At 48.7% G+C, this 27,145-nt stretch overlaps 1 protein-coding gene and 1 pseudogene across 2 annotated transcripts in view; one reads left to right on the top strand and one right to left on the bottom strand.

The window, feature by feature from the left end:
* Positions 1-27,145, bottom strand: part of GABBR2 (gamma-aminobutyric acid type B receptor subunit 2) — a 341,289-nt gene that overhangs the window by 97,197 nt on the left and 216,947 nt on the right. The gene's annotated exons all lie outside the window — the stretch shown is intronic.
* LOC118524096 (large ribosomal subunit protein eL22 pseudogene) lies at positions 21,367-23,336 on the top strand (annotated as a pseudogene).

Consider the following 27,145-nt stretch of genomic DNA (forward strand, 5'->3'; position numbering starts at 1 on the left):
ACACAGAACATTGTGCAAAAGGCTCACTTTTATGCAAATAGAGCACTTTGCAAAGCTGGGAAAGACGCAGACGGGGGGGGGGGGACAAGGAGGACATTTCTTGGTTTGATAAAGGTGGGGATCTAATTTGCCCACCTCCTGCCACGCTCTGAGGAACTCCAAAGGCTTCTAGATATAAAATGTGGACAAATTCTGCAGAACCTTTATTAGTTAAATGAAAAAGGACATGAAATTGTCTTTGAAACTTGGACGGAATGACACTGGATTGGAGTACGAGGTGGGGAAGAGAACCTCCCTTTACTTGGTAAACAAAACAAATTAGTCTGTCTTTGAAGTGAGAGCAGTCACATTTTATTTTCCTCACGATAACTATTTTTACTAACGTGGCTTCTTAAGCTCTCAGATAATGCAGTGGAAGGAGGCCGGTGTCCGAGTATCCCAAACCCGACTTCAGTGCCCCCTTGGGCACGTTCCTGAGCACCCGAGTTACAGACCTAGCACAGCTCCCGACCTACAATGGGCACGCAGTAAATGGCAGTAGTAATTTTTATTTTAAAATGTTTAATAGCAGAGAGCTGAAATAAAAAAAGATTTTAAGCACCAGGAAGCTTTCCAACCCCTGGGAGGAGATTTTCCGTATCACATGGTATCATCCGGCAAAGGGATAAACTGTTGGGTCTTTGCCCAGGCATCCTCACCTCTCAGAAACAGAAGCCCCCAAGTGACTGCGTTCTCAAACCACACGAGCCGCCGTGAACTTCATCGGCGGGTAATGAAGGACGCACAGATGGGTAATTGGGCTATACCGGGTGGTCTGCACAGAGAAGAAGCCAGGAAGCCCCCTTCTGAGGGAGATGTGTCTTCTGGTCGTTTCCTGAAGAAGTTACCATGGCACCCGCTGGGTCTGACCGCTAAAGCCAATTCTGCCACCGTGCCCGTAGCTGACAGGATGGGGACCACTGTCCCAGCCAAGTCAACGTCGACAAGGAAGCCCACGCGCCAGTCAGATGATTTTCATGAAATTCTGCCTTTCCACAAATACTTGCCTATTCTGGGCCACGTACTTAGCTTCCAGGGGCTGATTCCTGCTCTTGGAGAGCTTTGTATTTGATGAGGAGGGACAAATGAAACAAGTTCTCCAATGAAGGCACAAGATGACTTTAGTTCGTGGTGAGTGCCGTGAAGAAAGTAAGAGGGAGCGGCTGGGCGAGGGACGGGTCGGTTGTGCAGTCAGGAAAGAGGTCGCCCAAGAGCTGATAGGAGAGCCACAGGCCGCAAGGCGAGAGGGGGCTGCTCCAAGCAGAGTGCGAAGTCAGGGCAGGAACAGGAAGGGCCAGCGTGGCGAGGGCGCGGGTAGGTCGGCAGGGCCAGGTCACGTCCGACCTGGAGGCCACGACAGGGCTCTGGAGGTGATTTTAAGTGCAGGGAAGAGCCCCGGAGTTGGGGAGGCTGAGCAAAGCAGTACTATGATCTGATGTAAGATCTGGGAAGATGGTTCTGGCTGCCGGATGGAGATGGGATGGTTGTGTAGAAACAAAGACACAGAGAAACTGGGGGCTCTGGCAGCCAGTAATCCCGGTGTGAGGGGACAGCGGCTCAGGCGAGGGTGGTGGCCGGATTCTCTCTTGCCAGTGCAGGGGGCACCACCACGGTGGCTGGACACTGTGGCCCGGACAGGAGTGGATTTCCACCCTACTCCTGGCCCCTCTGTCTGAGAGACGCTGTCGTGTGCTGCCCCAGGGCCCCCTTGGGATGGAGGCACTCATTTCGCCAGCCGCTGGGCATCTTGGTTGCTGCTGAGTTGCCCGGCACCCACACGGGGCTGTGCCAGGGACGGTTATGCCCCCTTCCTGGGGGGCAGCCTACATCCAATGGTCATGAAGGGACAAGTTCTAACCCCTTGCCTCAATTCAGGACAACTGTGAAGGACCGTGGATCCAGAAGTCCCCGTGGGATGACCGAGGCCATGGTTACAGCTGCGTTATTTCACTTGTCCCTTTGCTACATCCTGCTTCACTTCCTCCCTCCCAGGTCTTGTTCCTGAGAGCCCTCCCCGATCGACTTCCTGTATGCAAATCTTTGTCTCAGAATCTGTTTCCAGGGCAACCCCACCTAAGACCCCCCCCATCAGAGGTCACTGGGACTCTGTCTTTCTTGCCACCTGAAGGAGGCTGACTGAGAAGGCGGTGGGAACAGAAGCGGTGGATTCTGCGCGAAGCCCATGCTTCAGCCTCACTGTGTCCTGGCATGTCAGCCAAGGAAGCCGGGCTGGCTTTGCGTTCTTAAACCCCAGGTTGAGTGGGGATTTGTTTCACTCTTCTCCCCGCACACGTACTCTTTATGTATACATAAATGCCATGACTCTCCTTAAGCTTTCGCCGTGTGAGATCCCAGGGCCGTAACTGAGGATCATCATGAGCACTTGAGACCCATCCATATGATGTGAGGAATTCTAAGGCAGTGGAGTTTGGTAGCTCTGGCCGGCGTGGTGGCCGAGTTCTGTCCGCGCTGGCTCACAGCCCGCACTCGCTCTTTTATACCCCTCTCTGTGTTGCCGGGGCCCGAAGTCCAGAAACCACATTTCCCACCATCCCCTGCCAGCTGGTTTCCATTTAGGTTCTGCTAATGAGAAGCATTCACGGAAGATTTAGAAAGTACGCATAAGGGAAAAGCTATTTTTTTTTTTTTTTTCTGCTTAGGCTGTAGCAGCAGGAGTTCTGAGTGCCTGCAGGTGTCTTTGGGTCCCAGCAGCCCCCCAACTGTCAGCGTGGGGGGCTCTGAGCTGACTGCTCCGTGGCCGGTGGGGGGATCCCCACAGCAGCAGAAACAGCAGCGGCAGAAGCCTCAGAGGCCAGGGCACTTGGGTCGCCATTATTTTATCTGCATTCCTAATCGGCTCTGGGGTCATTCTTATAAACTCCTCGGAAGTTAGAATCCATTATCAATCAGCATGCTATCTAGAAAACAGAAACCACTTCATGCACTTCATGCATTTCAGAGGTGGTGGCCACACCGTTTCCCTTTTTGTTCCTGCAGCCCAAGGGGCTTGGTAGTTTCTGTAAATACTTATCTCCGGTGACAGCACCTTCCTGTTTCACTCCTCCGCCCTTTTCAACAAAGTTGTAACCAGTTCCCGGTATTAAATCTCCCTCTGAAATGCCTGAAGTGGTTTCTGTTTTCTCAATGGCATGCTGATTGATAATGGATTCTAACTTCTGAGGAGCTTATAAAGAATGACCACAGAGCAGATCTGGAATGCAAATAAAATAATGGAAGTAAAGCCGCCAAGTGGATAATTTATAAAGAACTTTTTTTTTCCTGAAAGAGATGTCGCTAAGGTCCACGAAGGCAGTCTATTTCATAAAAGTCGATCCAAACGAACAGCTCAGGTTGAACCGGGAGCAATAAAGCTGCATCTCTTTGTTGGAGAAATCTTCAGAATGCACAGGATAACACATGGGAAAAACTTACGTTTCAGCATTTACCAGACAAGAGTCAACACTGCCCCCAGTGTGACCCTGGATAGTCACGGAGTGTTTGAGTGTCCATTCTCCTCTGAAAAATAGGAAGCTCAATACCTACTTGTCAGGACTGTTTGTGAGAATTGAAGAAGGTATTTATGAAAAAGGCATAACCCAGAGCTGCTGCGTATAAAGGGTAACTCATAATTCCTCCAGGTAATCCTAGTTAGCAGAATTTCACCTGCTGTCGGCTCAGAATCCCCAGGAAAATCAGTGGAGAGTGAAATATACACTAAGGATTCCAGCAGCCTGCTCTTAGAAAAATTATTCCATTATTTCCATTATTCATTTTTAATATTTCACTACTAAGCACGAGTAAGATCTATGCTAATAGCAGTTTATGAATTGTATGGGTCAAGCCCTACGTTGGAACTTTTTTTTTGGGGGGGGGTCTCTTTCAATTTCACAGTGGAGGGCAGGGATGCCTAGCCCCAGACGTGATCTGATGTCGGGCTGGAGCTGGAGGCTGGACAGAGTGAAGACTCCCTGGTCTCAGCCTAATTGCGTGGGGCCCTGGGACCACTGAGGGACACAGTCTCTCAGATCATGGCACATTTAGGGAAGGATTTCCGTCTTTAATATGACCCTAAGTGCACTCTTGTCTCTGGCAGTCCTGTTTGTCTCTGGGAGGTGTGAGCATGCATGCTCATCTGAGTGCTTGGTCTGTGCTGTGGAGAAACAGGACCCGCCCTGACATGTCACGCTGCTATCTGTGTAGATGATCCAAGTGCACCTTGGACGGTTCTGCTGCCAGCCCTCCAACCAGGACGATGCTGGTCTCAAATAAATAATGAGGACTTGGAGAAAACACTGGGGTCTGAATGCTGGTCAGATTTTCCATCAAGGGTAGAGACCCTCATCATGTAGGCTTAAAGAAGAAGGTGCCTTCTGTTTTCCAAGGGATGGCAGGACTTAAAAGAGAAATATCAAACAACTGTGTAGGTCCACCCACATATTCTACAAAGGTGAAAAATTCTTTATTTTCTGCCTGTGCCTCAGGCTAAAATAAGTCATATTTTGCAGACTATTTAAAATATTTTCTTAAATGAAACGCTTTTGATAGGCCCAAGCCTGGAGAAAAGTTTGATGTATCCATTGAGTTTTGAGCTATGGGTTTGTAGGGAATTAAGAGGAGGGGCAGGATGGAAGGTGTAGCAAGCCCCAATGCTACCCTTCTGCTGGTACGTAGTAAATGGAGGGGCATCCTTCTGAGAGACCATGAGCAGATGGCCCAAAGGGTTCCAATGGTCACCAGCCATAAAGCACGTAGTGGCCTAAGGCAAGGCTGGGTGCAGGGGAGGGGAGACAGATGAAGAGAAGATGTCGGGGTAGATGGGCCAAGAGAGGTGGGACCAACTCCTCTTTCCTTCCAGTCATAATACAGGAGTTAAGCTTGTTTAGAATAGCAAAATATCAGACATGAATGAAATGTCCACAATATAGGGCAATAGCCACATACACAGTGATAGACATGTGATGAAATATTATGATACATGCTTTCAATCAACCAGCACTGTTGAGCACCTAACATGTGTTGGGCACATGCTGGGCGGGCACCAGATAAAGGGTGAGCAAAGTCAACATGGTCCTAGATTGCATGGAGTGTGTAGTCTGGTGGGAGATGCAGACATTAAACAGTAAATGCACTGATAAATATATAATTACAAACTACAATAAGTGATATGAAGGGAAAGAACAAGGTGCTACGAGAGAGAACTATAACACAAACCTAATGTAGACAGACTGTGAGCTAAGGAGGGCTTTTCTGGGGAGGTGGCATTTCCACTGAGATCAGAAGGAGTTAGCTAAGAGTGTAGGAGAGAGGGTCCTGGGAAGAGGGATTGTATGTGCAAAGTTCCCAAGGCGGGAGAGAGACTGGGAAACCAGAGGACCTGAAAGATCCCAGTGAAGATGAAAGAGGTCATTGAGGAGGAGATGAGCATGGAATGTGACCGGCAAGGTGGTCATGTGGAACTTTACAGGCTGTATCAAGGATGCTGAGCCTAATTCTGAACGCCAGGGGAAGCAACCGAAGGGTTTTAACCAAGGGGACTTGATCTAAGTTATATACACTTGAGCATTCAATTACAAATTGAATTACAAAAGATTGGAAAAAGTGATTTCTGACTGTACCAGACACTGGCTAGCTGTTCACCAAATTCATTTTCTTTTCCTCTTGGGCACATGGTTAAACTGCATTTTCTAACCACCTTTATTTATTTATTTATTTTTAAAGATTTTATTTATTTGACAGAGAGAGAGAGACACAGCGAGAGAGGGAACACAAGCAGGGGGAGTGGGAGAGGGAGAAGCAGGCTTCCTGCGGGGAAGGGAGCCCTATGTGGGGCTCGATCCCAGGACCCTGAGATCATGACCTGAGCCGAAGGCATACGCTTAATGACTGAGCCACCCAGGTGCCCTTCTAACCACCTTTACAGTTAGGTGTGGCCATGTGACAGTTCCAGTCAATGGAATGTGGGTAGAAGTGTCATATGATATGCCAGATCTGGCCCATGAAAGCCTCCCACAAGACCTTTCATGCTCCTTCACTTCCCCATCTGCCAACTAGATTCACAGGGTCTTTCAGTGAACTCTGAGGCCCAAGGAACAGAGGGGACCCGAGGTGGAAGAGCTTGGGTCCATGAATCATCATGTGGAAAGAATTTCTACCAACCAGAAACATCCACTTTGGACTTTGCATATGAGGAACATCAATTTTTACTGTGTTGATCCACTAAGATTCTGAGATCTCTTTGTTATAGCAGCTGATTACTTATCCTAATAACATAAGTAAAAAGGGGTAAAAATTATATTTATAGTACATTCACAATGATACAAAAATCACTCCCACCAAATAAAAATGTTTATGCTAGTTGGTTTTTAGGTTGTGTGATTATGGCTTTTTCTTCTTTTGACTTTTCGATATTTTCCAATATCCTATAATAAGTATGTATTATTTTCCTAACAGGAAAACTTTATTAAAAACTTTTTTTGAAAAGACTTTATAAGGAGGCATTTTTTTTTTTTTTACAGGCAAAAATAGCAACATCATCACCAACAAAATAATACTCCGTCTTGGAATAGATTAATTTTTACTGACAGCTTTGAGTTTTCATGAATAAGAGCCAGAGATCCGTGCAAGCATAAGCACGGTTCCCCCTCCTCTTGGAAGAATGGAAAGAGCCATGAGCAAGGGGTCTGAAGACACAGAGGCAGGCTGTGCTCTGCGTTTTCTCAGAAGGGCACCTGGGATGAATCCTTTCTTGACTCTGTCACAGAACACACAGAGATAACACCCTTCAAGTTATTTTTAGCTCTGCTGAAACATTTGTGTACATTACCTGAGATTTGTTTTTCAGGGTTGTTCTTCATGAATCAATTCTCAACAGCGACCCCAATGCGGCGCACTGTGTGTGATCATTATCTCTGTTTTACAGATGAGGAAACAGAGGCAGTGAGAGAAGAAATTTGCCTGGGGTCATGTGACCAGTGGGCAGAACCGGGATTCACTCCAGATGAGTCGGACTTCAAGCTTACGCTTCTAACCACATGCTACCCTGCCTCCTTATGCAAGAACCAGCCACTGATGGGACAATGAGCTCTTTGCAGGGGATCAGAGGGAGGCCCAAGCAGCCTTGATGGAGAGTAGGGAGCAGGGGTGGAGTAGATAGGTGGAAGAGAAAAGGAAGGTAGCTAGTCAGGGATGTGTTGATAAATGTTTAACAATGGGCTCTTTGGAGGGGGGGAGCCCTGGTTTATAGTGTTAGAGAATTTCCATGGTGTAAATACTCTCACCAAGGCAGACTTCCAGCTATCTACTATTTAACACCTGGCTCATCAATTCTGGATCATTTAACAAGTAGCTCTTGGCTCTCTTGGGAGCCTGTAGGATCCAGCTCTAGCACATTGGTGGCCAAGCCAGTCCCCTTGGGTTTCCAGAGTAAAAAAACACGAGGAGGAACGCAAAATGCTTAGGGGTGAGTGAGAATCTCCTGTCAGAAATGGGGAAAGGAACTTCCTATCAGAGCAGGAAGAGCTGCAGAGAAGGGGCTCAGGCTGGTTGCCTATCTACTGCCTCAGTTCCCAAAACCGCCCTGCTCCACTCTGCTCTGAACCGAGAGGGATGAAGAGCCCAAGGCAGAGGAGCTGGTTATCATGAAGACCCAAAGGTTATCACAGGCTGGGAGATCCAGATACCCCTGCAAGCTGTTGGTACTGGGGTCTGTGGCCCCCGGGGGCTGAATGATGTTTGCTGAGGCTGTTTCTATACAATTAAGCCAGAAGGGGTTCTGGGCTTTGAGTGGGAGGTTCAGGGCTCTAGTTCTAGTCTTGTCACGAACACCTGTGTGCCCCTAATTATGCTCCTTCCTTTCTCTGGGCCTCAGTTTCCTCACAGAAAATGGGGGAACAGGTGCCATACACTGTGTTTGTTGAGTGCTTACTCTGGGACAGGGCATGCTTATGCTAAACCCTGGGGAAATGCAGTGATTAAGCCAGAGTCCTAGTCTTCTAGAAGCCACAGTCTAATGAACGTGACAGGCAAAAAAAGAGATAGTTACAAGCCAGTGTGACAGTTGGTAGGAGAGGGTGGGTACAGAGGTATGAGCACAAAAGGAAGAGCACTCTCTCAAGGAAGGGCTTGGAGGGGACAGGAAAGAATGAGTGTCAGTCAGGCAGGCAAAGAGGATGAGAGAGGAATGTTCTAGGCAGAGGGAAAAGCATATGCAAAGGCCTGAAGGCAAGAGAGAGCTTGGCTCTATGAAGGACCAGAAGGAAGGGCAAGGCGGCTGGTGGGTGTTATGCAAGGAGTAGGGAGGTTGTTGGAGGTAAGGAAGGCAAGAACCGTATCAGGCAGGGCTTTGGACCCATGTTGCAAATGGGGGCCATAGAAGGGTTATTATAAACTGGGAGGTAACACGTCCAAGGTCCTCTTTAAAAAGAAGGAAATCCTGTCATTTGTGACAACATGGATGGACCTGGAGGACGTCATGCTAAGTTAAATAAGAAGGACGCAGAAAGACAAATACTGCATGGTATCAGTTATGTGTAGAATCTACAAGAGTCAAACTCCTAGAAGCAGAGAGTAGAATGGTGATTGCCAGCAGCTGGAGGGAGGGAGAAATGGGGAGATGTTGGACAAAGGGGACCTACTTTCAGTTACGCAGGATGAATAAGTTCTGGGGAAGCTAATGGACAGCATGGGGAACACTATCATACTGTAAACTTGCAAAGTGCTAAGAGGGTAGATCTTAAGTGTTCTCACTATAAGAAAGCAAGAAAAAGAGAAAGAGAAAATGAAAACTGTGTGAGGTGATGGCTATGAGGGCTATATTAATTAGCTTGACACTTGCGATCCTTTCATAATACATATGTATATCAGATCATCACAGAGTACCTCTTAAATAGATATAAATCCTATTTCTTAAGTATGCCTCAATAAAGCTGAAAAAAAAAAAAGCTACTCTGGTGCTGAGTGGAAAATGGATGGGCATGAGGGGGAGACTGGGTGCAATGAAGCCAGTTGGAAGCCATTGTGGAATCCAAGTGGATGGACGGATGGATTGCGGAATCCAGGAGGATAACATGGCTGGAGAGTAGTCCATACTTCCCAAGATGGGAAGGAGGTGGAACCCACAGGGCTCAGAGATACCCCATGTGAGGGCTGAGGAAGGTGGAGAAGTGAAGAATGGCTTTCTGGTTTGGCAGACAGATGGTTGTACCCTCCTTACCTGCGCCCAGTGAGTGGGGTCTTTGCCCCGCTTCTGGGGTGAGCTCTGTCACTCTAAAGCCACACATCACGAGACCCTCCCCCAGGCTTTTTGCCCCCACCCCCAGCCCCTCTTCGAAGTTTCCTGGTCATTTGCAGATGCAAGCATCCCCATGATTAGAAATACTTAATTTTGCTTTACTGTATGTTCTATTTTTGTTCAGTAGATTAGTCTCGACCAGGAAAACCAAACTGCTGACCAGTCGACCTGAAAGTCTGAGACAGGCAATTTGCAATCTGTTGGGATTTTCACTTTAAGCCAGGGTGGGCTGCAGGCTGGCCTGGGGTGGAGGGAGGTGTGGGCAGGGCTCAAACAAAGCAGCTGGTCCTGCAGCAGTCCAGGCGCAAGGCCAGAGGGCTTGGGCTGCAGGGTGACCAGGCAGAGCGAGAGAAAGGTGCCCAGTAACAGTACAGGAAAAATGGGCAGGGCTGCGGAGCTCATGGACAGGGGCTTCAGAAAGGGCCCTGTGCAGGGAGGCGGGCCGCCCGGCTTCTAGCTTGGGGCCCCCTCATCCCTTGGTGGTAGTCTCCTAGTGTGTAAGGAGATCAAGTCTGTATTATCTGAAAGCTGGGCCCAGAATTCCTCCTAAGAGGAAATGATCTTGGTGTAGGAAGGAACTTGATTAGCCTCCTGGGTGGAAGGTAAGAACCTCCGTTGGGAGAACAGGAGGGAGCTATCTTCTCTGCAGAGAAGAAGGCCCAAGAGGGGTGGGAGGCCTGGTGAGACCACCGCAGGGTAAGTGGCCCCTAAGACGGGGGAGGGTGTGTGTGTGGGGGGCGGGGGGCAGAGCATGAACAGGATCAGGAATAAGTAAGGTCCAACTTGAAGTCATTCAAATGACATTCTATGGTACAAACCCCCTCCCCCTGACCCCCAAATCTTCCCTGGAACCCCTCACAAGTCCTTATAAAAGGGGATGGCTTTCAGGTCTGTTTGTTTTTGTTTTGTGTGACTGTCATAATGGAGGAGGGGTCTGCATTCCCAGCATGGATCATTGGGGCCCAGAGCTGAGGGGAAAAAAACATCAGGGATCTGGGATGGTCCAAATCCTGAATGAATTCAGCACAAGCAGGACCATGAGAGTGCAAGCCCGCAGGAATGTGAAGAAATCTTGAGGTTGGTTGTGGTCATCCCTGAACTGAGAGATGGAGCTTCCTGAGAACGTTTCCAAGCTCCCAATGGCTGACATCAAGTTACACATAGAGGCTAGGGTTGGGCAGGAGGCTCTCTCAATCTTGAGTGTGTCTTGGTTTCTCCATCTGTACAATAGTCAGGGTGTGAGTTTGCATCTGCCAATGTGCGGATGTGTCTAAGTGTGTCCACGCATGAGGGCACACGCATGAGGCAGGCCAAGGGCAAGGAGTACTGACGTGACAGTCTCCCAGGCTCCTCCCAGCCCCAGTGGCCCTCAGCTCTCAATCCTGATGAGTCACCAGTCCCACCTCCCACCTCGGAAACAGCGGGCGGGGCTGGCAGGAAGGTGTCCCTGGCATGACTGATTGAGAACCCATTCTCCCTCTTGGCTCGGCTCCCCCATCTGAAACCCAGATGGCTTCATATGGGGATTGGGGACTATTCATTTGGCTTCATGGGCTAAGCCTAAAAATCTTCCATCAGTTAAAAAATCTTCCACTAATTCTCCCGGGGAGGAAAGAGACAGTAGTCAGCAGGGGGGAAAACCGGAAAGGGAGGGAAGAGCAGCTGTTGAAAGCCCCACCTCCTGAGGCGGTCTCAGGCTGAGGGCGGTCAGGAGGCTGCTTCTAGCAGCAGACCAGAAGGAAGGCTGGGAAATGCCAGGTGTGGACCAGGAACACACACAGTGTGTGTCTGAAGCTGTTTTCAGACCAGAGTGGGGCCAGCTGAAGCTCGGAAAGATAAATCTAGGAACCTTTTTGCTTAAGATGGGTTCTCTCTTCCCTCCTGCCTCTGGCCTGGGCTTGAGGGGGTCTTCACTCCCAACCACAGGGGCTCTTCTAAGACCCAACTTATGGGTCCAGCTGGTGAATTTAGGAGTCTCAATTCCCTATATTGATAGGATTTGCACCTGGTTTATAGCCATCAAACACTGTGCAGTGGATATTTATTTTTCTTGCTCACCAGCTGATCCCGCTTTGAATGATAATAGTACCCTGATTTTAATTTAGAGATGATGTTGGTCAGGGGCTGTGAGAGCCACTCTCTGAGACGGCCCCAGTGATTCTTACCTACGGGTATTCACAACCTGTACAGTCCCGTCCCACACTGAACAGGGCTGGTCTGTGTAACCAGTAGGGTATTACAGAAACGGCAGAGTGTGACTTCCAAAACTAGAGCATACAAAGACACTGCAGCTTCAGTCTTGCTTTCTTTTGGATCATTTATGCTGGTGGAAGCTGGCCACCCTGTGGTGGGGACACCCAAGCAGCCCTATGGAGAGGTCCATGTGATAAGGACCCAAGTCCTTCTGCCAACAGCCACCCTTAATTTGCCAGCCATATTAGTGAGCCATCTCGGAAACAAATCTCCAGCTCCAGGAAGGCTTACGATGACTGCAGCCCCATCTTGCCTGCAAATAATATATTAAAGCCCCCAAGCCAGAACCTTCCAGCTAAATCACTCCTGAATTCCTGACCCACAGAAATGACATGAGATAATAAATCTTTATTGTTGCTTTCAGCCACTACACTTTGGGCTAATTTGCTATGAAGCAACAGACAACAAATACAGGGTCACAGGAAGTTAAGAGAATTCACCCTGGATGTTTCTAAGGAAGACCCTTAATTAAGGACTACTACAGAGTGGGGGGAACAGATTATGAGGGCAGACAAAAGACAGTGTTGTGCGCATAGATTAGTAATGGCAGGAGCTGTTATGTAACTCAGAGCAGAGGAACAAGGGAAGAAATAGTGTCCTCAGAGCTTCACAAGAGTGGGAGACACAGAGGGGGAGCCATAGCCTTGGAAGGAGGGCACATTTATTTCAAGAGATACAGCACCAAAGCAAGGCAAGGCAAGGCAATCAGGCTGCACCCTGATCTCTCTCCTCTTGGCCTCCAATCTCCTGCCCGTACTCCCCACTGGCTAAATCCAACCAGAAGCCGAGGACAATGGATCCCAGGTGATGTCGACCATGGGAACAGCTTGCCAGAGCACAGAGAAGGGCAGAGAATGGATCTGCGGGAGGAGAGGCAGAGAAGATAGAAACGCCAACCCTGAGATTCACCTGGCCCCACTCTACCTTGAAGTTCTATGAAACTTTCTCTAAGCCGGGCTGAATCACATGACTTAGACTAAGCCAATCAGTGTGGTCCTCTGGTAATAGTGGTTGGTTCGGGTATGGGCACGTGACCCAAGCCAGCCAATCAAGGGGGACTCACTTCCAGGGATTTTTGTTGGCACTACTGGGGAAACGAGCTCCCTTTTTTGCTGGACTTGCTGCAGTGATGATGGGATCCAGAAGTAACTGTGCAGAGGCTGAGCATGGAGCTGGCACAGGAGGAAGCAGTCCCAGCGATGGCGAGATGGAGAAGTCTCATTCTGGACTTCACTGTTATCTTTGGGTAAGGACGGTTTCCTATTACTTGCACCAGAAGAGTCCTGACAGCATATTCTCATCTAGACAGCCTTGATGATCCTCATTGTAGCTCTCTGGCATATGCTAGGCAGAGAACATTAATCCCATTTTACAGATGGAGAAAATGAGGTTCAGTTCTCTTCATCACTTGGCAGCCAGTTCATTTAAACTCATCGTTAAGTTCACTATACCACCCTAGGTTTTTGGAATATATTTCGTCCTCACATTGTATGATTTTAGATTTCTGACTTCTGTTTCAGTGGCCTTGCTGTGTATATGCCTGTTATTGAAAGCTGCTCCAAACTCTCTTTAGAAGTACGTGGCACTCCATTATTAATTTTCATCAAACAAGCAAACAAGTCATGGTGGTTAGGAAGATTTTCCAAAGTCACACATCTTTTGGGGGCGGGATCTGAGACTGGAAGGCAGGACTGATGAAGAAGGTCCTCCAGACCTTTCTTGTCCCAAATAGGAAATGTCCTCTTTTCAGTACTTTTTTCCCCCCCATACTCTCCTCTTCTTCCTGCTTCTGCATTGAGCCGATACTCCTGGGAGTACAGTGTGAAGGCTGGTAGTGGGCAGGTGTGTGCTCAAGGCTATCCTGATAAGGTAGGGCCAATTGCTCCAGGTCCCCAGCGAGTTTGGAACAAAGCAGGGGCACGTTTCAGTCTGGTAGGGGAGGTAAGAAAGAAAACATCTTCTCCTGACTACTGAGTTAGCCAAAGACCTTGTACGGCTTACCAGGACCAGTGAAATCTAGCCTCTGATTTCTCTGGTGGTGTCTCTGCATCTCCCCTCACTGACACCATCCAGCTACACTGGTCTCCTTGTGCTTCCCACACACTCCAGCTTCTTTGCCTGCTTGGTAATTCTTGATGAGATACCAGACCCATCATGGGGTGCTAGATATTTTTGAATATTCCTTTAAATATTCTTAGGCTTTGGGACATAATTAAGTTACTTGGAATGACTTTGACCCTTTCGAGGCTTGCTTCAAGCTTTCTTGGGTGGGACCAGAGCTACCTTTAGTCTAGGGTTGACTGCTAGGACAATAGCCTTCTGAGTACCTCCCATTCTGAAGTTTTTCACCCTGGCTGGTGTGAACATGAATGATTCCTGGCCTTGCAGGAGCTCTGAGGATCCTTCTGTCTGTTCCTTTCTGCTGGTGCTTTCCCTGGTCTCAGGTGGTTTCCTCACTACATCAGCAGGTGCCGATGAGTCCGCAGCTGAAGACCTGAGGCGGCCCCTTGGAGCTCTCAGCTGCCCTGCCTCTCTTCCCTCTGCTATTCTGCCTGCAAATTCTAGCCTCCTTGGTCTCTCTTAATTCAAAATTTCAACTGTCTCAATTCACATTGTCAACTTGGCGGACTGTGGGGCTGTGTCTGGGCCACCCTTCCTGTGCCACGAACTGCAAACTCTCCAGGCAGTAAGCTGGGCAATTGTCAGGCTCACATCCTTTGTGTCCCTTCTCTCAGGAGTCACTCTCCTCTGCTGTCTGTAGTCCAGGGTTGGAAAACTGTTGTTTCCCATGATTTGACTGGTTTTTTAGTTGCTTAGGGCAAGAGGGTAAATCCAGTCCCTGTGACTCCTCCATCTTGGCCGGAAGTAGAAGCTCCTCCTACCCCACGTGCTGAAGACACGTCAACCATGGCTTTCACACTGCTGTCCACCTGCCTGGATCACTTTTCCCCTGGTCATTGCATGGATCCCTCTCACACCTTCTTCAAGTCTTTTCTCATGCACCACCTTCCCAGTGAGGCCTCCTCTGGCCATCCTGTTTAAAACTTCTCTTGGCTCCCCCTCCACGGGTGCCATTTCCAATTCTCCTTCCCTTCCCGCACATTTCTTTCCTTTTTCTTCTTAAATAGCAACTGCTGCCTTCTCACATACTATATAATTTACCTACTTAACATGCCGATTATTGACTCTCTCCTTGCACTAGATTGTCAACTCTTTGAAGGAAGGGATTTCTGTTTGTTTGGTTCACTGCTGTATTCCTGGCCTCCAATACAGTGCTTGGCCCATAGTAAGTTCTCAAAAAAATTACTCGTTGAATAAATGCACGGTTGAGAAGATAGTAAAAAAAAAAAAGACACAAAAAAACCAACAGCCCATAGGCACAGCTGTGAAGGTTGAAAAGTTGCTGTGTGTGTGGGAGAGCCACTAACATCCCTTCCGTGTGAGGAGCAGCATGAGGAAAAACAGCTGGCAACACAGGTATGGCTGGGGGTGAGCTCCCCAGGCACCAGGCTCTATCCTGTAGGCAGTGCGGAGCCACGGAAGGCTTTAATAAGGAATAACGTGGTCAAAGATTATTTAGGAAGAATAATCTGGTGAATGTGTAAACGTGAGAGCCAGAATACATGAGGGGCAGACGGGAGAGAGAAGAGAGGCGGGGAGTTCACAGCAGAGATCAGCAGGTGGAGGGAGGAGTCGAGATGATAGCTGTATAGATTTTTCTGTGGAAACATGACAGAGCGAACTGAGGTTCCAAAGGATTCCACTGAAGGAGGTGGGGGAGTGGATGAGAGTGTAAACAGAACATGGGCATTAGAGGGGGTTGACATCAGGCCCAAAACCTGGACTCTGCCCTTCCTACCTCCTGAGCCTGGGCCACAGTTGTCACTTCCCACCTCATGAGCCTGGGCACAGTTGCCACTTCCCACCTTGTGAGCCTGGGCACAGTTGTCACCTCCAAGCTCATGAACCTGGGCACAGTTGTCACTTCCCACCTCGTGAGCCTGGGCACAGTTGTCACCTCCCAGCTCGTGAGCCTGGGCACAGTTGTCACCTCCCAGCTCATGAGCCTGGGCACAGTTGTCACCTCCCACCTCGTGAGCCTGGGCACAGTTGTCACCTCCCACCTCATGAGCCTGGGCACAGTTGTCACTTCCCACGTTGTGAACCTGGGCACAGTTGTCACTTCCCACGTTGTGAACCTGGGCACAGTTGCCACTTCCCACCTCGTGAGCCTGGGCACAGTTGCCACTTCCCACGTTGTGAACCTGGGCACAGTCGTCACCCCCAGCTCATGAGCCTGGGCACAGTTGTCACTTCCCACCTTGTGAGCCTGGGCACAGTTGTCACCTCCCACCTCGTGAGCCTGGGCACAGTTGTCACTTCCCACCTCATGAGCCTGGGCACAGTTGCCACTTCCCACGTTGTGAACCTGGGCACAGTTGTCACTTCCCACCTCGTGAGCCTGGGCACAGTTGTCACCTCCCAGCTCGTGAGCCTGGGCACAGTTGTCACCTCCCAGCTCATGAGCCTGGGCACAGTTGTCACCTCCCACCTCGTGAGCCTGGGCACAGTTGTCACCTCCCACCTCATGAGCCTGGGCACAGTTGTCACTTCCCACGTTGTGAACCTGGGCACAGTTGTCACTTCCCACGTTGTGAACCTGGGCACAGTTGCCACTTCCCACCTCGTGAGCCTGGGCACAGTTGCCACTTCCCACGTTGTGAACCTGGGCACAGTCGTCACCCCCAGCTCATGAGCCTGGGCACAGTTGTCACTTCCCACCTTGTGAGCCTGGGCACAGTTGTCACCTCCCACCTCGTGAGCCTGGGCACAGTTGTCACTTCCCACCTCGTGAGCCTGGGCACAGTTGCCACTTCCCACGTTGTGAACCTGGGCACAGTTGTCACTTCCCACCTCGTGAGCCTGGGCACAGTTGTCACTTCCCACCTCGTGAGCCTGGGCACAGTTGTCACCTCCCACCTCGTGAGCCTGGGCACAGTTGCCACTTCCCACGTTGTGAACCTGGGCACAGTTGTCACTTCCCACGTTGTGAACCTGGGCACAGTTGTCACTTCCCACGTCGTGAACCTGGGCACAGTTGTCACCTCCCACCTCATGAGCCTGGGCACAGTTGTTACCTCCCACCTCGTGAGCCTGGGCACAGTTGCCACTTCCCACCTCGTGAGCCTGGACACAGTTGTCACCTCCCACCTCGTGAGCCTGGGCACAGTTGTCACTTCCCACCTCGTGAGCCCGGGCACAGTCGTCACCTCCCAGCTCGTGAGCCTGGGCAAAGTCATCACTTCCCACCTCCTGAGTCTGGGCACAGTCGTCACCCCCAGCTCATGAGTCTGGGCACAGTTGTCACTTCCCACGTTGTGAGCCTGGGCACAGTTGTCACCCCCCACCTCGTGAGCCTGGGCACAATTGTTACTTCCCACCTTGTGATCCTGGGCACAGTCATCACTTCCCACCTCGTGAGCCTGGGCACAGTCGTCACCTCCAAGCTCATGAGTCTGGGCACAGTTGTCACTTCCCACGTTGTGAGCCTGGGCACATTTGTCACTTCCCACATTGTGAGCCTGGGCACAGTTGTCACTTCCCACGTTGTGAGCCTGGGCACAGTTGTCACTTCCCACATTGTGAGCCTGGGCACAGTTGTCACTTCCCATGTTGTGAGCCTGGGCACAGTTGTCACTTCCCACCTCGTAAGCCTGGGCACAGTTGCCACTTCCCACGTTGTGAACCTGGGCACAGTTGTCACCTCCCAGCTCATGAGCCTGGGCACAGTTGTCACTTCCCACCTCCTGAGTCTGGGCACAGTCGTCACCCCCAGCTCATGAGTCTGGGCACAGTTGTCACTTCCCACGTTGTGATCCTGGGCACAGTTGTCACTTCCCACGCTGTGAGCCTGGGCACAGTTGTCACCTCCCAGCTCATGAGCCTGAGCACAGTTGTCACTTCCCACATTGTGAACCTGGGCACAGTTGTCACCTCCCAGCTCATGAGCCTGGGCACAGTTGTCACTTCCCACATTGTGAACCTGGGCACAGTTGTCACCTCCCAGCTCATGAGCCTGGGCATGCTACATGGCCTCTTGAACTGGGTTCCTCTTGTATAAAATGGTACTAAGCACGTCTGCTCCACAGGCAGGGCTTGCTCCTGGGAAACTCAGTACTTCGGGCGCTTAGTAAATGTTGGTTCCCATCTTGAAAACCTTTTCTCTTTCACTACTTCAGAGTCACAAGAGGCCTCAGAGATCGGAGAGCCCCTGCTCCGACCATGCCAGCCAACATCCCCATCATCCTACAGATGAACTGAGGCACAGAGCTCAGCCCCAGCTGAGGTCCATGACTGTCCCATGGGGGGGACGTGATAAATCCCACTTCTTGGGATGGGCACTACTCCTCATACAAGTTGGGCTGAGGAGAGTGAGCCCAAGGAGAAGACACCAACCTGCACATCTCCACATCCCGTTGCTGGTGTGGGGGAATAGGGCATGTTTCCATTACATTGAAGTGTAGAACCTCAGAATACTCCGTTCACAAGAGACTTTAATTCCTCAGACAGCTGTCCAGTGGCTAAGGTCATTAAACATGGATTACTGAGGCAGCTCTTCATAAGCCAGTTGATAGAATTACTAGATTTGAGGATGAACGGAATTTTTCTGGTACATTTTGGAAAGCACTGTAGAGCCCGTACACGCCGCAGGGACCCCGCCAGATTGCCAAAGGGGCATTGACAGTGGTTCTATGGATTAACTATCACTACATATGGCCTACTAAAGATCCCGTGTGCCTGAGGGAGAATCTAGGTCACTGTTTTATCACATACCGTGGGCCTGTAAAAATATACATGTACATGTATTATGTATGTAGAGCATCATATGCATATACAAAATTCTGCGTTCTTCATATTATCACACTAAGGGTCTACTAGAGCCACAGTCTAGAGCTGATCTGTCACAACAGTCATTCATTGCATGTACCCTAAGGTCTCAAACCTCAAGAGTTTTTCAAGCCGGCCTAAGGCCTATGGTAGGCACCCTCCATGTTTTTTTCCTACATACTCAGATTAAATGATATAACATGCCCTCAGTTAACTGGACCCCAACTAGTGGGGATCCGACTCACTAGAGTTTGGCCTTGAGGAGAAAGAAGTTCCTCTAGGCTCAGAAAATTGAAGCTCACAGGAGAGCAGGACATGTTCAAGGCCTCTCTGATGTTTACTTCCATCTTTTCTCCCTTCCCTGCTCCATTCATTTCTAAGTGAGAATCAGGGTCCATCTAAGATAGAATGGGACAGAAAGGAGACGAGTACCAATAATGGCTGAGAGCCTACAGGTGCCAGGAACTGTGCCAGCTAGCCATGTGTCATTTAGTCCTCATGACAACCCTTTGAGCCAAGTATTCATATATCCTCTTGTACAGATGGGGAAAGTGAGTCCAAGAGCTTATTAGCTAAAGTCCTTTGGCTAGTAAGGGCCAAGACTGGAATAAAATGTAGGTCTTTTAAAGTTAATATGTTTTTTAAGTCATCCTTTTTTTTTTTTTTTTTTTTAAACCAAGATCTAAAGTAATATATGGGGGCACCTGGGCGGCTCAGTCGTTAAGCGTCTGCCATCAGATCAGGTCATGATCCTGGGGTCCTGGGATCAAGCCCCGCATCAGGCTCCCTGCTCAGCTGGAAGCCTGCTTCTCCCTCTCCCACCCCCCCCCCCCCAGCTTGTGTTCCCTCTCTCACTGTGTCTCTCTATCAAATAAATAAATAAAATTAAAAAAAAAAAGTAATATATGTTCACTGTAGAAAATTTGGAAAGGAGAAATAAGCAAAAAGAACGAATTCTACCCAGAGACACCACTGCTAAGATTTTGGAGTACATTCTTCTGGTCTTTATATATTTAAAAATTTGTTATCAAAAGTGAAGATTTGCCGTGAAAACCTTTGCAATCTGCCCCCTTTTCACTAAATTTATAAATTTGTAAATATTACAAACAATCTTCTATGTCATTAGATAGTGCTCTGTAACAACTATTTCTAATGGCTGCCAATAATTCTACCGTATAGATGCATCAAAATGTATTTAGTCCCGCATCAGGCTCCCTGCTCAGCTGGAAGCCTGCTTCTCCCTCTCCCACTTGTATGTCCAAGCATTGGACATTTTGGTGATTTCTAGTTTTTCCCCTGCCCGCACCAAGACAAACCATGTTTCCTTGAGTGCTCTAGTAGGGCCATGTCTTTGCTCATATCACCACTGCTTCCTGAGGAAAACTTCCTAGAGGTATAGTTTTTTTTTTTAAGGTCTAAAGGGATGCACTACTCCTCTTAGAGGGCAGGGTCCGAATGCTTATTTCTATAAAACATTCTCCTCCCTGCTCCCACTGTCTCTGATTTTCCAAACCTTACCTGTCCTTTGAGGTCCAGCCCGACTGTCTTGACTGGAAGTCTATACCACTGGGCCAGGAGCGACTTCAAAGATTAAACCATGGTGACCAATAGAATATGAGCCACATATGTCATTTTAAATCACCCAGCAACCATATTTAAAAAGTAAAAAAAAAAAAGGGTAAAATTAATGTCAATGATAAATTTTTTAACCCCATATATCCACAGTAATATCATTTCAAATGTAATCAATATAAAAATTATTAATGAGATAGTTTATATATTTGGGGTACTAAATCTTTGAAATCGGTGTTTTTTTTTACATTTATGTACCAGCCACATCTTAAATGCTCTTGAATGAGGCTAGGGGTGACCACAGTGAGCATCACAGGTGTAGAATGTGTCTTACTTTCTCCGTATTCCCATGAACACAGGGCCTGGTATGAGTGAGTCGATCACTGAAAGATCGACTAATGGCCTCATCCTATCTTCTCCAGCAGGTATGGAGTCTCTCTACTATGACCCCTTAGAACCTTGAAATACTCCTCTTGGTGTCTCTCCAAAGTACAGGGGCGCCTGGGTGGCTCAGTCGGTTGAGCGTCCGACTCTTGGTGTTGGCTCAGGTCATGATTGGGGTCATGAGATTGAGCCCCGTGTAGGACTCCATGCTCAACTTGGAGTATTCTCAACATTCTCTCTCTCCTTCTCTCTCTGACCCTCCCCCGACTTGTGCTCGCATGTGCGCACGCGCGCTCTCTCTCTCTCTCACAAAATAAAATAAAAACTTTAAAAACAAAACAAAAAACAAAGTATATCCAGTCTCTTCCAACATGCAACTATGTAATTACAGGGGTCCCTGCTGCGCCTAAGCCAGGACTCAGAGCCTACCCCTGTCGGATGCTTGTTGGGGCCACAGTCCCTGGACAATGAGATGTTTAACCTACTGGTACTTGGGTGTGTTATGTAGGGAGTGGGAGCTGAGAGGACAGTGTGGTCACTGTCTCCAACCCTGACCCCAGGGATTGAACCTAAGGGCACCGTGTTCACAGGGAAGCTTGTGGGGCCCAGGACACAGCCGCTGAGCTCCGGGCTCAGTCAGTGGCGTGCTGGGAACTGCTTAACCACAAGCTCTCCAAGGGGAGGACAAGTCCTGATTTGTAGTATTCGAGGATTACTGTGGTGTAAATCCTCCCGTCACGGCCAATTGCACACTACTAATGTGACATCACAGAACAGGAAGTTGGGAAGACAGGGGCACAGTTGGCTCTCACCAGCCGAGACAAGTGAGCTCCCACGTGGTATGAGGCCAGCTGCGCAAGGGGCCGAGTGGCCTTCCCCCCACTGAAGACTGAGGCCATTACAGCCCCGTGCGGGCCCTGAGGAACAAAGATCTGGCAGTAATGTGGGGAGAGGCCTCCGTGAATGGCCTGCAGGCACTGGATGGCACCAAGGAGCTGTGGCACTGGGCCAAGCAAGGAACCATTTGTGAAGACACGGAAATGCCTCCAGGGACGCAGAGGGAAGACTGGAGGAATGGTGGGGGTGGGGTGGTGTGCTGGGACTTGAGGTCACGCTGTTCGGCAGGTAGGAGCAACACCCCAGGGAGGTCTCCCTGGTGCTGGTGTAACCTCATTTGTAGACAGGCTGGAGTGGGTTCTGGCCGCTTACATTATGTCTGCTTCCCCACGAAACATGAGCACCTAAAGGCTCAGATCAGATGTGTCCTGCACACTTGCATTTTTGGTTTTTACCGAGCACATCTTCGGGGTCCTGATCTCTGCATGCATGGAGTATTTTTCTGCAGGCTCAGGAAGGGTAAGTGCTGCATCCAGTTTCCCCTGGACCACTATGAAAAATTTCAGATTATCCAGATGTTACACTGCACAGAATACCATAGAGTCTATAGATGCTTTTCTTTCATTTACTGTAGGAATGTTTACAGTGTATGTAACTTGAGAGATATTCAGTTTAAAATGAAAAGTAACTGCATTAGAAGTACATCCTTGATCACCCCCTCATTTCTGTCAAGACTGACATTTTTTTTCTCCCCAAACATGCCTTGAATCCACCTGCTTCTCTCCCTCCCCACTGATCACAGGTTAGTACCAGTGTCCTGCAGGTGCTCTTGCTTCTTTCTAATCTGTTCTCTCCACTGCGGCCAGGGGAACCTTCTTAAAAACAGCAGTCAGTTCACTCCCTTGCCAGACACCCTTCTACAGGGTCTCAGTGGTCTTAGGATAACAGGTGCAACGTGATCTAGCTTCCACCTAACCCCTCTGGCCCACTCCCCAGGTTCATCCTGTCCCACTCTGTTCCAGCCACATTGGCTTTCTTGTGCTTTCTCAAAGGTGCCACACCTCCTCTCACCCCAAGGCCTTTGCATTTGCTTTTGCTTTTTCCAGGAATGCCCTTCTGACCCTCTTTGCCCAGTTAGCTCCTATTCATTCTTCACTCTCAACTCAAAGTCATCTCAGGGAAGTCTTGTCTTTCTTTTTTTTTTTCCCTTTTCTTTTCTTTCTCCAGGGAAGTCTTTCCTGATCCCTAGCCTTGGTCAGGCCTCCATTTCTAAGTTCTCAACATGCCCTGTGGCTTTCTTCAGAGCACTTTCCACAATCTATATTCAAATAGTTATTCAGATGAATATCTGCTTACTATCTGTCTCCTCCTGGGTACAAGGACCACATTTGCCCTGCTCAGCGCTGTATCCATAGCAGCCCCCTCCCCATGCCTCTCACACTGTAGGTGGTAGGAAATATTTATAGAAGGAATGAACGAGCAAAAGGAAACAGCCACTTCCCTGTGGTGGTGCCAGGTTTTTACGCAGTGGTTCCATCACTGATAATAAAAATCCCACGGCCCAGAAGGGGTGTTTTATTAGTTCTTGGACATACAGTTAATTTTTTCACTATAAATATCTGATTTCTCCCCTTGTTTAAGCAAAAAAACAAAACAAAACAAAGAGATACATGCTGTCACCATGGTGCCCATGAAAAAGGCTGGAGTGAAGGGGGGCAAAAAAAGAAGCAAGTTCTGAAGTTGACCTCTTACCCCCCACCCCCCATCCCCGCCCCATAGAAGATGGAATCATGGATCCTGCCAAATTTGAGCCATTTCTTCCAAAGAGCATCCAAGTGAATGGAAAAGCTGGGAATCTCAGTGGAGGGGTTCTAGCCATTGAAAGGAGTGAGAGCAAGATTATTGTAACTTCTGAGGTGACTTTTTCTCAAAAGGTATTTGAAATATCTCACCAAAAAACATCTGAAGAAGAATATGTGATTGGTTGCGCGGAGTTGCTAATGGCAAAGAGAGTTACGAATTGTGTTACTTCCAGATTAACTAGGATGAGGAAAAGGAGGAAGAGGAAGATTAAAATTCATTTATCTGGGGGCGCCTAGGTGGCTCAGTCATTAAGCGTCTGCCTTCGGCTAGGATCTCGGGGTCCTGGGATCAAGCCTCGCGTTGGGCTCCCTGCTCAGCAGGGAGTCTGCTTCTCCCTCTCCCTCTGCTGCTCCCCACCACTTGTGTTCTCGTTCTCTCTCTCTCTTTCAAATAAATAATAAACATCTTTAAAAAAATAAAATTCATTTATCTGGAATATTTTGTATGAGTTCTGGAATAAAACTTGGGAACCAAAATAAATAAATAAAATGATATGGATGAATTATGGCTTTCTTTCTTCTTCTACTAGGGACCCCTCACCTGCCCTCTCTCCTCAATCACACACTGCACTTTACAGTTTGTAACGCACTTTCCTTAATTCATCTCCAGAGCAACCGAGCAAGGGGCTCTGGTCACTGGTCTCATTTTGCAGCACAGAATGCAAAGATTAGAGACTTCCCCAAGGTCACCACTGCTAAGATGGCGGGGACATCATGCAAACCTAGGACTGCAGACTCCACGTCCAGTGCTCTTTCTGTCGCACTGGGCTGCCTCTCCCAGGAAGGTAAATGAGCCACCCAAATGAGATGGTGTCACTTCAGTTTTGCCTGGAATTTTTCACCAATGCTTTCAGAATCATTTTTGCAACCGGAACATTTCTTAAAGGAAGAAAACTAGTTCATCACAGTAATCAAGTCTGTCATAGAGGATGTGTGATGATGTTTGAAAATATAATCCTATGAACATCAGAACTGACAACTCTGAAACATCTCTAGGCTAAATCTGCTAATAACAGTCTTTAGCATTCAGGTTGGCACTCACATCAGTTGGTGTGATACATTTCACAGCAGAAATGCCCTAACAAGGAACTTCCTCAAAGAGGAACTGGGTAGAGGACAGATTTTAATGAGGCCGGATTCCTGAAAGGGTGAAGTGTGAGTGAAGAATAATGGCATGAAATGAAACATGTATTTCCACGAGTCAGATGACAATATGGGGTTTCACATCAGAAAATGCAGCAAACGCTTTCTAGAGGTCAGGACTTGTACAGAAGAGGAGTCAAGACATCAGGGCCATCACCTCTGTAGATCCTCCCAGAGAAAATGTGCTTTGATTAGAACGAAGCCGACACATATGAATTGCAATTACCTCTTCTGGGCCTGCTGTTCACCCACTCATTCCTTCTTACCCACCTATCTACCCACCAACTCATCCACTCATTCATCTTTGTCTGACCACTGACCTGCCCATCTACCCACCTGCCCCTTCTCCATCTATCCACCCATCCACCCACCTATCCACATACCTATTCGCCCACATACTCATCCATTCATCCATCTATCCTTGTATATACCTGTCTCTCTCTCTCTTCATCATCTCTTCCTGTATCCATTCACCTACCCACACACCCATCCAGCTGCCGTTCACCCATCCACTCAACCTTCCAACTGTCTACTCACCCGCCCACCCCTTCACCCATCCACTCACCCATCCAACCAGCTAACTAGTCTTTCCTGTATATCTACTGTGTGTAAAGTCCTTAAGAGATGTCAAGGAGGTGGGGGACATGTGGTAATAAAAATCTCTGATGTATTTGTTTACTGACCATGAGCTGAGACTCTAGTAGAGGCCAGGCTGTGAGCTAGCAACTGAGAATGCAAGGGTCTTTCTAAGACCCCACGTTCAAGGAGTGGGTAGGAGAAGACTCCACCATTAAGCTAACCAAGTACTCGGAGTCGAGATGATGGCACAACCAGGATGAGGGCAGGGATTTCCACACTGTACTGGGCTCCAGGGCCAAATTCCATCAGCTGCCATAGGCAGCTTACCCAAAGCAGCCCGGCTCTTGTCTGTTTAATGGACACCCACCCCCTGGCCAAACACCATTTTTTGTTGTTGTTGTTGTTATGAACACACAGAATGCGGTGAAAGGGCATGCAACAAAAAGGCTATTAATCCTACCACAAAAATCTCGGGTGTAAAAGTACAGTATTGTTCGCTGCTTTGGTGACTAGACAGGCCACCCACAATGACCACTGTTCTGCTGTTGGTTTCTCTCTCTCTCCCCCACTCTTCTGTGATTCATTTCTTCACCTTTGAAGAGGACGGCCAAAGTGCCTTTCCAGATAAAGATAAAGCAGTAAGAAACCCCCATGATATGTGTATCACCTTAGTGATTTCTGCAGCCTCCACGTACCATCTGTGCTTTTCTTTACTAAATATCTGCCTCTTAAAAAACCTACAAAAGAAACCCCTTCTTGCTACCTTAAGTGCTAGTTATATTTTTATTGCACACATTAAAATCAAACACAGCTATTAAAATAAAGAATGTAGGTCTGGGTCCAGCTCAGATCGTGCCCTCTCCCACCTCTGAGGCGCTGTGCGTGGACCTGCCATCATGGCTTCTGTCCTCCCTCCCGCCCTGCCTGGGTGCTGACCGGGGTGGGCTGACCCGAGGGCCCAGGCTAGCTTCCCCGTTACAGCTTTGCTTCATCTTTGTTACTGCAGAAATTGGCTTGCTTATTTTTTAATAAACGAGGAGGGTTAATAGAGGAGTCTTCGAAGGAACAATTGTTGTTTTTTTTTTGAGAGGGAGAGGTTGAGAGAGAGACAGAGAGAGAGAGAGAGCAAGTGGGGGGAGGGGCAGAGGGAGGGGGAGAGGATCTCAAGCAGGCTCCACATGAGTGTGGAGCCCGAAGCCAGGTTTGATCTCACAAGCCCAAGATCATGACCTGAGCCAAAATCAAGAGTCCGACGCTTAAGGACTGTGCCACCCAGATGCCCCCCAAGAAGCAAATTTAAAAGAAAAAAAAAATGTTAAATGTAATCTTATGTTAACTGAGGGACCATGATATTGGGATTCTCTGTAAAATCTCTTTTGGAAAACAAGTTTGAAAACAAGCAGAATAGACTGACAAATAGCTACGTACGCAAAGACTATGAACACCCATAAATCACATAGTTAGGGGTGTGTGTGTATGGTTTTGGAGTCCATGTGAGGGCATTTGCTCGTGTGCATAGGACTGTGAGAATGGGAATTCCCAAAGACGGTAAGAGCTGACAGAATGCAGCTGGAGTAGTGACGTGGGGACCCGCCAACCCCCTGTCCCTCCTGTAAAGTTAATCACAGGTGTTTGCGGGTCTAGAGGACTGTGCGCAGCTGGTATCGGGATGTACCCCTCCTTATTGTTCTTGTGGTAATTTAACTTCCATCGTGTCCCGCACCCTACATGCATAAACCTCTTTAATCCCCACAACCCTATACAGTAGGCCCTGTTGTTATCTGTAGGGTATCCTTGGGGGGACTCTGCTTAGCTCTCCTCTTTACGGCTGAAGCACCATCCTCCAGCTCCTGGGAATGCTGGAGACTGAGGGTCCCAGCTGGGTCTCCTACTGGGAATTACCCTCCACCATGGGGAACCTCCTTGCCCACGGAAGCACCCCTCCGAGGGCCCGGCCATGGCCAGTCACTGGCGGATGGGAAGCTACAAAGGCCCGGGCTCCATGTCTCGCTGTGGACAACTGTGAGGGCCATCCCAGCTCCCGAATGCTCCCAGCAGCAACTGCAGCCTCAGTTACAACCACATTTCGGATCAGCTTCTAGCTCTGCCCCAAGTCGCCGTCCTCACTCCCTTACAGGACATCTCCTGAGTTCACCCTCCCATAAACCCGCCACACCCAGTGTTCTGGCTCAGAGCCTATTTACAGGGAGCCCAATCTAAGGCATTATCCCCATTTTACACACAAGGAAACTGAGGCACAAAGAGATTAAGCTCTTGCCCAGGTTTACCTGACTAGCAA

The sequence above is a fragment of the Halichoerus grypus genome, chromosome 14, assembly GCF_964656455.1.
Source record: "Halichoerus grypus chromosome 14, mHalGry1.hap1.1, whole genome shotgun sequence".
In the NCBI taxonomy this organism is placed as follows: domain Eukaryota; kingdom Metazoa; phylum Chordata; class Mammalia; order Carnivora; family Phocidae; genus Halichoerus; species Halichoerus grypus.